The sequence below is a fragment of the Pyxicephalus adspersus genome, chromosome Z, assembly GCF_032062135.1.
Source record: "Pyxicephalus adspersus chromosome Z, UCB_Pads_2.0, whole genome shotgun sequence".
Lineage (NCBI taxonomy): Eukaryota > Metazoa > Chordata > Amphibia > Anura > Pyxicephalidae > Pyxicephalus > Pyxicephalus adspersus.
In genome coordinates this window covers 9,904,853-9,917,605 of record NC_092871.1, presented here as the reverse complement: position 1 = coordinate 9,917,605, position 12,753 = coordinate 9,904,853, and positions in this window count along the sequence as shown.

Here is a 12,753-nt window from a genome sequence, read left to right as displayed (position 1 = left end):
TTTATATATATATATATATATATATATAATATATATATATATATATATATAATATATATATATTTATCTTTACATTCAGTATGTATACATTGCACTATTGCTTTGATCCTTGATAGATAGATACATACATATACAGAAAACAAATTGCAGTAAACTCACACAGAGGTTCCAACCCATCCAAACCATTTCCTCCCACGTCCTAACTTAAGGACAAAACCAAAAGTTATACTTTTGCAAACTGAGTGGAGAATTTAAATAGGAGTCCCCATTAGCAAAACATTATTAATAATATTATTTTAATAATAATAATAATAATAATAATAATAACAGGATTTTTATAGCACCAACATATTATGCAGCGCTGTACATTAAATAAAGGATGCAAGTGACAGATACAGACTGTGACACAGGAGGAGGAGAGGACCCTGTGCTGAAGAGCTTACAATCTAGGAGATCCCTTATGTTCCTGTGCCAGTGACAACTCTAATTTTAGATTCCCCATCACCTTCCATTGCAGTGCTTCAACTTTACATTCACTTATAGCGCAGATTCACTTTAATAAAATGCGTATTTAAAGAGTTCACACTTTGATTGCAGTCCTAGCGTATTTCAGGTCATTAATAACATGTAATATGATTGTTCATCAGCAATGTAACCGTACTAATGTGTCATTACCGATACAATAGGAGTCCATTCTTTCATCTAGCCGGACTTAATAGGGCTGAGATTGGCCCAGTTATCGGTGTGAAGAAGTGATGGAAATGAAGGATGATGGCCGCTCTATGGGAAGTGTTTGCAGAGTGTGCGGCCCGCTGATGCTCTGTAACACAAAATGTAATTAAATGTCAGAGTAACAATAAACACTGTGTGCTATCAGTGAGGATGTTTGTTATTGGAGATAGAGAATGAAGGATTGGGTGGGAGATAAGTCAAAGGAAGTCACTGATAAGCAAGGGCGGGGTCTATGGGGGGGCAAGGAGACACACAGGGGCCAACACAATAGGGGCCCGTACAGGAGAACTGTCAGGTTATAAATAAAGATTTGTTTTCTTTATATGTATGTATCTATCAAGGATAAAAGCAATAGTGCAATATATACATACCGAATGCATATATATATATAAATATTTACTTATTATGGTTTATTATTCTATTATTGCATTTATTCTTTATTCATTGGAAACTGATAATAAAGAAACATCAGGGCTGCTATTGCCAACCTGTCCATATGAAAATGTTAGCTGAAGAAATTATGTTTTAATATTTCCCTATTGAAGGACAAAACATGTCATATAAAGTATATAAACAAGTCCAATGTTTAAAAGTACTGTAATAACAAAGATAAAGTGAGAGCATAAAGAACATAAACAACAGGCGAATACAAAAATAGAAGAGTAAAATATAGTAACAGGAATATTGGGAGATAGTGATAAAGGGGTAAAGGAACATTAATGGATCCGGTGATTTAATTGAAGAAGTTAAAGTGTCCTGCCAAAACTTTTTTCTTTTGTTTTCTTTTTAGTTGTTTGTTTTTACTCTGGTAGTTTGTTATAGAGTTTTTGGATGAGATCCACGTCTTTGCAGTATTTAATTATTGACTGTGCTTGGAGAAGAAGAACTGGGTGGGCTTTCTGTGCAGATTTGTGGCCCTTTGGTGGCTGTATAGGATGGTTGAAGGGTCTGGAAGAAGGGGCAGGGAGGTGGGTGGTAGGGGCAGAATGCCCAGTGTAGCTTGTGCCAGTCTATGCTGGATGAGAGGTAAGTGTGCCCTAATGTGTAAGTTTGCTATGAATACAAGGCCAGATTTAAGGGGGAAATTGCCCAAAGCCTTCATCTTCTCCAGGGCTCCAGAATAGTTGGTGCAACATAGCGATGGAATGATATATTTTTGGCCCAGACCCCATTTTTTCTTGCCTGTGATTAGACCTCTTTATGGTCGCTTTCCAATGTTAAGAGATTCCTCCCCTGATCCTAAATTATTTTTATTTCTTTTGCCTAATAAACATTTTTCTCTCTTGATATTATCAGTCTTCTGTTTCTTTTTCATCTCTCCACCAAGGTGGCTCTCCCGAACGCTGCAAAGGCATTGATGGAAGTTTTCTTCGTATTTCTGTTTGCTAGTGAATAATGCATGGCGGAAATTCAGGTAAAATGAGGGTAGCATGGTGGCTCAGAGGCTAGCACTCTGGTCTTTGCAGTGCTAGATCCTAGGAATCTCGACCAGGGCAAAAAAAAAACAGTTTGGTTAATTGACTTCCCCCAAAATTGACCTTAGACTGCATTGATGACATATGACTATGATAGGGACATTAGATTGTGAGCTCCTTTGAGGGACAGTTAGTGACATGACTATGGACTTTGTACAGCACTGCGTAATATGTTGGTGCTATATTATTATTATTATTATTATTAATGAACAGGATTTATATTGCGCCAACATATTACACAGCACTGTACATTAAATAGGGGTTACAAATGACAGACAAATACAGACAGTGACACAGGAGGAGGAGAGGACCCTGCCCTGAAGAGCTTACAATCTAGGAGGTGGGGGAAGCAGCACACAATAGGAGGGGAGATATGGAGTGGTGGGAAGCTATATAAATATTGTGTAATATGATCACTATTAGGGAGATAATATTCATTTATGTGATCATGCAAACATCTAAGTGTATGGCCAGCTGTTGTAACATGGCTCGTATTTTCTGCTTGGTGATACCCTGAAGGTAGGACATCCTGAGAACATGAGAACCCCTCCTATTGTGTGTAAATTCCCCCACCTACTAGATTGTAAGCTCTTCGGGGCAGGGTCCTCTTCTACTTTATCTGTATTAGTCTGTCATTTGCAACCCCTATTTAATGTACAGCGCTGCGTAATATGTTGGCGCTATATAAATCCTGTTTATTAATATTAATAATATTAATAATAATGATAATAATAACAATAATAACACAGGGAGTGGGTAAATGACTCATTCAGCCTGCAAAAGGGCCCAGAATATGGAGACATGGTGTAATACGAGAGAAAAAAAAGTAATGTTTGGCAAAGTTTTGTCTTACAGGCCCAAGAGGGCATTAAAAAAACAAACCCCTGAAAAAGAATAAACCTTTAATGCATGAGCTTGTGTTTTGGAAATATCTCTGTTTTAGGAAAGTAAAGCCGCTTACACACTTCCAATTATAGACGTTGGAAAGGATCCTTTCCAACGATTATGCACTCCACGATACATGAACGAGCTCTGTACATACATCACCGTTCTGCTCTATGGAGAGGGGAGGGGGAGTATGACAGAGCTCAACCCTGCTGTGCGCTCTCCCCCTTCCCTTACGATCGTTCGTCGTTCATGGATACGCCAGGACGGTCGTTCGGACGATGAACGACGTGCGCTGTACACTCTCCAGATTCTCGAGAACCATTGTAAGTGTGTACCTAGTTTAATTCTGCATTAGGAGGGAATTGGGAGCACTGCACATTTCTTTTTCTCTTTTGGAGGATTGGTGATAAAGATCTGCGGCTGATCTGGCTGTGAGGCCCCCTTATCTGAGATATGTTGGAAGAGGTCAGCCTGGGATACACTCCTCTCCCTCTCTGCCATTATCTCCTCATTTATTTTCCTTTGCCTTTCAAGCTGTTGGTTTAATTATTTCTGGTGTGAAAGGGGGAAGAGCTCTCACCACTCACCACCGGCCATTTACACTTGAAACAACCTGGAGGGGGGTGGGCGACCTATGAACAGAGGAATTATCCAGGGAATTCCACCGATAAACAGCTGGGCCCAGGTCATGCTAAATGACAATTATTGTATTCTTCTAATCAAACAATGCAAGGCAGGGTGCAGGACTACAGAGAATATCACGCTGATGTCTGCTATAGATAGAACAGGCGGCCATAGAAAGCAGAGAGGATTCTGGGTAGCCAGACAAGCAAAATATTACAAAACTGCAGCATGCAAGACGGTGATAAGCAGAGATGGGTGACCCTCTGAAATTAAAAAAACTGGGTCATGGCGGGTCAAGGTTGCAGTGACTACGATAACAAGCCCATTGGTAGTTTCGTTGTTGGTAGACAATTCCTGTTCCATCCTATCTGTTATGGAATAGTTCGCTTGGCTGCTATGAATTTTGGGGTTCTTGAGCTGTGGTGGCTGCATTCATTTTCCTTCCTATAGGCTTTGGTATACTTGTCCTGTCGTGTCTACACTCCATTCTCCATTCTATCCATAAGGATGGCCATGGTTGTCTTCTTGGACGGATATTAAAGATGGCTGCCTTTGTTCATCTCTATCACATGATGTATTGATGGTATTAGGATTGAATCTCCTAGGGTCCTCTCCTCCTCCTGTGTCATTGTCTGTATTCCTCTGTCAATGGATGGCCATGGTTGTCCTCTTGGACGGACAATCTCCTAGATTGTAAAATCTTCTGGGCAGGGTCCTCTCCTCCTGTGTCTGTATTTGTCTGTCATTTACAACCCCTATTTATTGTACAGCCCTGCATAATATGTTGGCGCTATCTTAATTCTGTTTATTAATCATATTATAAATAATAAAAATAATAATAATAATTAGGAGTCTAAGGTACAATGTGTACAATGTGTTTTTTTGGGTGAAAATATAAAGGCACGGCATTACCGGCACATATAAGGGTCATGTTCTGTACTTGCTGAAAGTGTTCTTATCCAAAAAAACAAATGCAACCACCAGGAATGGTGAGATATAAAAATAGTATTACATTTTCCTCCCATATTTCATTCCAGATGAAGTCATCTGGTCTCTTTACTTAAGGTGGACCTTACGTCTAAGGGCATAGTAGCCCCTTGCCCCCCTGCATGGAAATACACCTAAGGAGATTCATATCCCGCACCCCAGCTTCTGCCCACAATGCATAGGTATAGGTGAGTTCCAGTTCTTCCAGCATGATCCTGGAAGGCTGTGGATCCCAAATCTTGCAATAATAAATTCCAGCATGACATAGGCTGCAATGGTTACACCTATTACACCCAAATAATGAATTTAAAAAGTAAGGTCTTGGACTTCATCTTTGTGCGTACAATATGCTGGTATACATAGCAGAGGTGACATTAATGTTCTAATAGACCCCTGATGTTTCCTTAAAGAGCTGCATTGTGCTATACCATAGGGGGCTTGTCAACCTCCCTATGAAGCCAAATGGGGTAATGGAGTAGGAATGTTCCCATATGGCTCCAGATGGCTGCCATACTGGTTTTAAAGCATTTGACAGGGGACAGGGGAAGGCAGTAAAAACCTCCCCATCAGTCTATACATAAAGTGTATAAAGTAGATAAAAGTATTGGGGAAGAGAAAGAGGAGGAAATGAGGTTTTTAAGGCATTAATTTGTTACAGATAAAAAAACAATACTTTATTTTCCTACTAATTAACTATACATATAATTTATAATTGCTTACAAACAAGGAAAAGTTCTTTGAAACTATTAAGGTTTAAAGCAAAGTTTTATCATTTCCGTTTGCACATAACAAAATACAGATAGAATTTGTGTTGGTACAAACTTATTTCGGTTCCAAACAAATCACATAAAAAGTCTCGTTCCCGACGCGTTTCCTTTCTTCCTCCTTCCCTTCTTCAATACATTTCTCTACTACAATATTCATGAGGTTTGGCATATAACCAGAAAACGTGATTTAACCTTGTAAAAAAAGCTCCTGCTCCCACTTGGACACATCTCTTTTCCTCATAGCCTATAAAGGAAAAACTTTCAAAAAAGTTTAATAATAGAAATAAATTCCCCAAAATGTTTTAAAAGCCCCCAGGACCCATTTACATGCCAATGCTTTGCCAAGTGCACACACACAAAAATGATTGCAACACACATATCAGCTATTGCCACTGTAAGAGCAAAAATTCCAGGCCTATAATGAGTTTTTAAAGCTTTTAAAGAATCCCGCTGAATTTAGCCATTTCAAAGGTCTACCCACTTTAAAAGATTTTAATAACTGGCATTTATTTATACAACACAACCTCCTCTAAGTGCAAAAATATAAAAATGCTTCCAGCAGGTAAAAGGTTAAAGCAACACAACCTCCTCTGTGGTTCATCCTCAGTGGCTTTTGGAGGGATAGTGTTGTCACCTTAGGACTACAGAACATCTCCTCCTCACTGCAGCCCCATACATGGGGAGAAGTCTTAGCTTCATTTCTTTAAAAAATGCAAACACCAATTTATATAAATAAAGAAGAAATAAATTCAACATGCTTTATTTCCAGGGACCAATCTCCAAAACTTGAGTCAAGCAAGACATTAAGAACAGCTGGCAATCTATGGACCATTAGCCAAGAAATGCCTAAGAAAATAACGCAGAACTGGCTGATAGGAAGACCCCCTTATCCTAGGGGGAGAGAGTCCCCAAAGGAATGGGGGAGGGGAGTGGAGGGGGCTATATCATACAAAGAGGTGGGGTGGGGTCTGCATCCAGATTTCATATGGATAAGGGAATGGTTGGGAATAGGAGAGGGGGGACAGAGCAACAAAGGGGAATGGCATGGAGATCAGAATCAGTATCAGTCTTTATAAGCAGGAATGGCAAGACAAGATCACAAATCTCCAGCAGGGCATTGCACCTTTGTTTTTTTAGCAAATATTTGTTTCAATTATTAAATATTTTGCAAACTCTGCTAAACACATCTCATGTTTTATTATACATAAATATATTTTGTTTTTGTCCACATTCAGACTGATATGATGCATTAACGTTCATTGCAATAAAGCTGCCAACATGTCACAACTCCGCCATGAATGCGCCTGCAGTATTTTCTTATTATTGCAGCTCAGCATGCTCTGGGCTTTAAGTTTGTTTGTGCTGTACAGCTGGTTTCAGAGGTAAATTTCACAGCGAAATGATTTACAAATGCCTGCAAATTGATTTGTATTTCTGTCCTTTTAATATTGGGATTTACACGGCTCTGTCACAGCCCTGGCAGGGCAAGAAACCTGATTTTTCTGTTTCAGTATTATTATTATTAATTTTATTTATATAGGGCCAACATATTACGCAGTGCTGTACTTTAAATAGCGGTTGCAAATGACAAAGGAATATAGGAGGAGGAGAGGACCCTGCCTCGAAGAGCTTACAATCTAGTTCTGTTTCAGTAAGACATAAGCTATGTACAAACATTCATAATCATCTCACAAAAGTCTAGAATGTGTACAGCAGTCCCCAAAGTCATTTAGTGATCCACTGTGACAGATCCCAATGAATGGCCCGCTTACTATTACACGGGCCCCTTATCACCATGCATATTAGCACACAAATTACAGAAAGTGTTGCTGTGCCGTGTTCTGATGAATGTTGTTGCCTGCAGCGGTTAGGTTGTTTCTGACACTGCAAGTCTGTTCTCTACTCATCCTTCTGCTATACAATACGGAGTCTGCACCCATGTACATAAATCCTGCAAGATATCACTCATGGAGGGGAATGACTATTAGTCTATCTAGAGAATTTCTTTTGAGTGCCATGACCAATGCCAGAGAACATTTCACCTGAGCACACGGGACCAGGACAATTGGAAAGCTGACCTCTGGCCTTTACCTTTAGTCTTTCCATGTGTCCTCTTGTATTGAAATGGCTCACAGTTGCATTAGAAGCTGCAGAAAGTCAGATAGCGCCAATCTTATTTCCATGTTCGAGGACATCTGCCTTCTACATCCGCCATGCAATCTATATGTTGGAGGAACATCTCTATGATGACTGTTTCAGCATGTGTGTAATGATCGCTGCCCAGAAGCTTTACCCATTGCCCATTGTTGCCCCATCTGGTGGGGGCAGTACATTTTAGTTGTAGTTTGTCATCTATATATATCATCATCATGTCATCTATATACCGAATCAGCTGATGGCGTGCGGCAAAACATCTCCATGGCATGTGCAGGATCCTCCATAGGGCCGGAGAGCTGGAAGAGACTTCTGATGCTTTGTCGAGATGGATTGTGGGTAGGACAGAATATAAAATTATGATGCAGAAAATACTTCTATTATACATCCCCACATTTTAAATAATTGTATTCAATGTTTTTTTTCAGAAGAGGAAGTTTGTGTTCAATGAAAAATAAAATTGGCTACCCAGTAAAAGTTTGGATGGGGAATATTCCCCTCACCCAGCACCAAAGGAGGAGACTCAGGAGAGGAGAGGTAATTGCTGGCACTTTTGCACCCATTCAGGCCCTTGTCCTTTAAACTCCTACAGCAGAGGCCAGCAATCTTTTTTGGCCACTAGGTCATTTCAGGGGTAGGCAGGAGGCACTAGGCCGGAATCTCTCTCAAGTCCCGCCCTAATGGCTCCACTCCCCCACCAGGAATGCCCCTGAGGGGATATCCCTCTCCTCCGCAATGCATTGCGTAAATGTTCCCTATTTACCCCAGAGGCGGAAGTCCTAATGCCCGCTGCGGTAAATAGGGAAGGGAGCCACCACAAGGAGACTCAAGAGCTGCATACAGTTCTGGCGGCTCCAGCCCTGCCGGCCAGGGGGAGTTAGGGGGCAATAGGCCAGAACAAACTACCGGCTAGGCCGTATCTGGCCTAAAGGCCGGAGTTTTCTGACCCCTGTCCTACAGCGATAGATGTCCTGGGCCATTAGCCATGTCTTCCTCTGGTTCCCAGCCCTATTTTTCTTCTTCAGGTGCCAGGGCTAATATTAGTTAGAAAAGGGGAAAGTAGCAAGGGCCACAGGCAGCAATAAACCCTTTAAAAATGGCCAAAAAACATTCTTTAGTCCCCCCTGGAACTGCAAGGGTTGCCTGGATAATAGTTATGCCCCTTCAGCCACGGACTGGCCACTCATCCAGACTGACACTTGCCGATGAAGATAATTTGATATTTCCATTACTCCATCCAAGAGTCAGCCCATTGCTTGCATCGGGGCTCTTGAGAGGAGCAGTCAGCAGGGTGCACTGATGTTTTTTAGAAAGTTATGTTCAGCACCCCGTGGCCCCTCCCATCAGCCATGATATACCTGCATTGAAGCAATGATATCACTGGGCCAAATATAAGCATATTCATTTTAGCTTTAATCAACAATATCAACTCTGCATTACAGCAATGTACCCAATCTGGGTGCCAACCTTGTACAGGGCTGCCCATAGTGAGCAAATGTTCCCCATGGGTCACTCTTCTGTTGCGTGCACAATATGGAAGAAGAAGGCCTTGCCAATGACCAGCCTGCAGCCTATTGGAGGATTCTGGGTAAGAAAGCAGAGGAAAGACATAAAATTTGTGCCGATTTTACCTACCAAGACACAGACAGGTGCCAATCCGAAGACACCCGAAAAACAGGAGCCCCTTCTCCATTAACCTTCTAATGGCCACCTTGCCCTTGCTGCCCTCTTGGCCCATTAACCTCTGCTTTGCCAGGGATCACACAGGTTCTGCTCCATTAACCCTTCCCTCTCTCTCCTTCACACACTTCATTAGGCAGCTTGTTAAAGCATGGATATTAATTAGCAGAAGGGAGGGGGGGGGACTCCATCTCTGCAGCTCTAATTAAACGGAGCAGGCGGGTAATTAGGAGCTAATTATCCAAAGATAAATGGAGGCAATCCTTTCCTCTATAGCTCCATCCAGAGCTGGCTCTGTGTCTGAATCTCCTGACTCAATCCCAGAGCCCGCTTTATACCATATTACTTCTTTCCTTTGTCGCTGTCAATTCGCCAGCATAATAATTTTTTTTATTTTTTGTTACTTTACACTGTAGGTCATTTGAATCATTCTGTAATCTTTAAATGTAAGATAGGGAAAAGCAATAAAATCATATGTACATGATAGTGAGGAGAAGTGCTTATAATATGGCAGCCCCTGAAGCTGGTGGATAGGGCACAGGGTCATGCCACATGAACAGGCACAGCCTAATTGGCATGTAATGTGATGGAGCTGGGCAGGTGATCTGTAGGGAAATAATATCTATGACCGGTCTCATTTATTGGGGCATCATATAGGATACTGTCAGGAACTTCCCTTGACTCAGCATTGGGGGGCGCACTTTTCAGGGGTGACTTGCATCACAACTATGGATTTACTGCTACATTACAGTTGTTGAAATTTTATAGTGAGCACCATTGTGAAGATGTTTTGTACTATTTTATGTTTCCCAAGTTTTGCATGGCTGCCTTGGTGCTGGTGTATCGCCTACGTGTTTGCTATACACAGCACATTGTGACCGCAAAACATTGAACAAGTGAATTTTTGTTGCTTGTACATAATTAGCATTGATGTCTGTAAGATATTCAACAATCAACAACATTCCTGCCTGCATACTGGACCATCCTGGATTTATCTATAAAGTATTACTCCTATAGGCAACATTTTCATGACAAAATAAGTAGCAGCAAAAGGAGCAAAAGCCAAGCCCTGATCTTTTAATATCAGAACATTTTGGGTCCTTTTGGAGTACAGCATGGCAATGTACATGATCTATGTGTGTTGCCATTTATTACAAATGTCTTTCATTATGAATAGCACTCCATACATAGATACAAGATAATGCATTGTACATCAAGGCGTGCCATAAATTACATACCAAGAGTTGTGCTATGTTACTAAAATAGGGTTATGTTCATTTTTTGATCCATTGCAGTGTGTTGGCAGCTCATTCATAATTCATAGGCTGCCTTAATGCAATGCACATAAAAATGCAAAGCAATGCACATTAACATTCATCAAAAAGTGTGAAAGCTGCTTTAGTCAGAGGACGGAGTCAATTGACACAAAACCAATCAGGATTTGTTGAAATGTTAGGTATTAGGAGAAAAGTATTGTACATATATAGGAACTCGGTCCATCAGGAGAGTTCTTGGTCCAAATGTAGTTAGATGGAGAGAGGATGAACATCGGGGAATGACCTGGTGGAAGGGCAGATTAGTAAAGACTTGGGTACCTGAAGGGTAGATCCAATCTAAAAGGTTGGACCTGGCCCATCCAAGGCTGCAGGCCCTGGGAACAATGTGGCCTTGAAAAGGAATTTTCAGAGAAAATCTAGACTCGGATTGGGATAAATCTTCACCAAGCTTTATTCTTTCCACATCATAGGGAAGCAGAGTAACAATAAATGGCAATAAGACACAGAAAGGGGTACAAGATGTTCGGTTCTGATGTTTTAGAGCCAGGCAAAAGTTTATATCCCCTTAGATTTCTATATTCTTTCTGGAAATTCAAATAATAATTTCAAAAATGAGTGAGAAATTGTGTGCTCCTATAAAATATGTATCCTGGAGATTAGAATTTCTGGAGCCGGGGTCTAGAACTGCCATTTGTGTTGCAATACTGAAGCTCTCCAAATCCTTTGCAAACCGAATACAGAGAGCAGATGGTATGCTACACACACATATATACAATATATATATAAATACTGTATATAGGTACAATACTCAGTGCGTATGCGTCACCTTGAGTTTAATCCGATCTCTCCTGCTATGAAGGGCAGGCATGGGCAACTCCCAAAGCTTGCAAAATGCCTCAATTCTAATGAAAGGAAACACACGCCCATAGTGCCTGAAGCATTATTATCCCTCAGTGAATAATGAAGAATACAAATACAACATAAATGTAATGTGAGTCCATAGGATATTGCATTGTTAAAATGGATGAAAGTAACAACTTGGCTGTTCAGGAACAACTATGCCAATTTCCTTCAGTAATTTGTCTCATATTTCACCCCTGAAATACAAATATATATAATAATACACCCATAAAGTAATACAAATCTATATATAATACACACATATAGTAATAGAAATCTATGTATAACACACTTACATAGTAGAAATCCATATATAACACTATATCTATATATAATACACCTTAATAGTAATACACACATATATATATATATATATATATATATATATATATATAAAAATTACACCCATATAGTAATACAAATCTATATATATTTTACACCCATATAGTAATACAAATCCCTAGATATATAATACACCCATATAATAATCCAAATCTCTATATATATATTACACACATATAGTAATACACATCTATATATATAAATTACACACATATAGTAATACACCTCTATATATATATATATATATATATATATATATATTACACACATATAGTAATACAAATCTATATATGTATTACACACATATAGTAATACGAATCTATATATATATATATATTACACACATATAGTGATACACATCTATATACATATATTACACACATATAGTAATACACATCCATATTTATATAATACACCCATATAATAATACAAATCTATATATATAATACACCTTTATAGTAATACACATAATACACATCTATAAATATATTACACCCATATAGTAATACAAATCCCTAGATATATAATACACCCATATAATAATCCAAATCTCTATATATATATTACACACATATAGTAATCCAAATCTGTATATATATATTACACGCATATAGTAATACAAATCTGTATATATATATTACACGCATATAGTAATACACATCATATATATATATATATTACATATTATATTACATATAGTAATACAGGTGATATATTGCTGCTTGTGGTACTTGTAATTTATTGTTGTGCACAAATCATTTCCTGATTTCACAAATGTGATGCAGGTGCAATCAGCGATAAGGCATCTCAACTGCTTCTGCATGAAAGGTGTTTGTGGCTGTTTAGACCACATACATTTTTATTTTATTTTTTTTAGAAGTGTTAATACTTTTACAGACCAAAAAATATATAAGGAACATATTACTG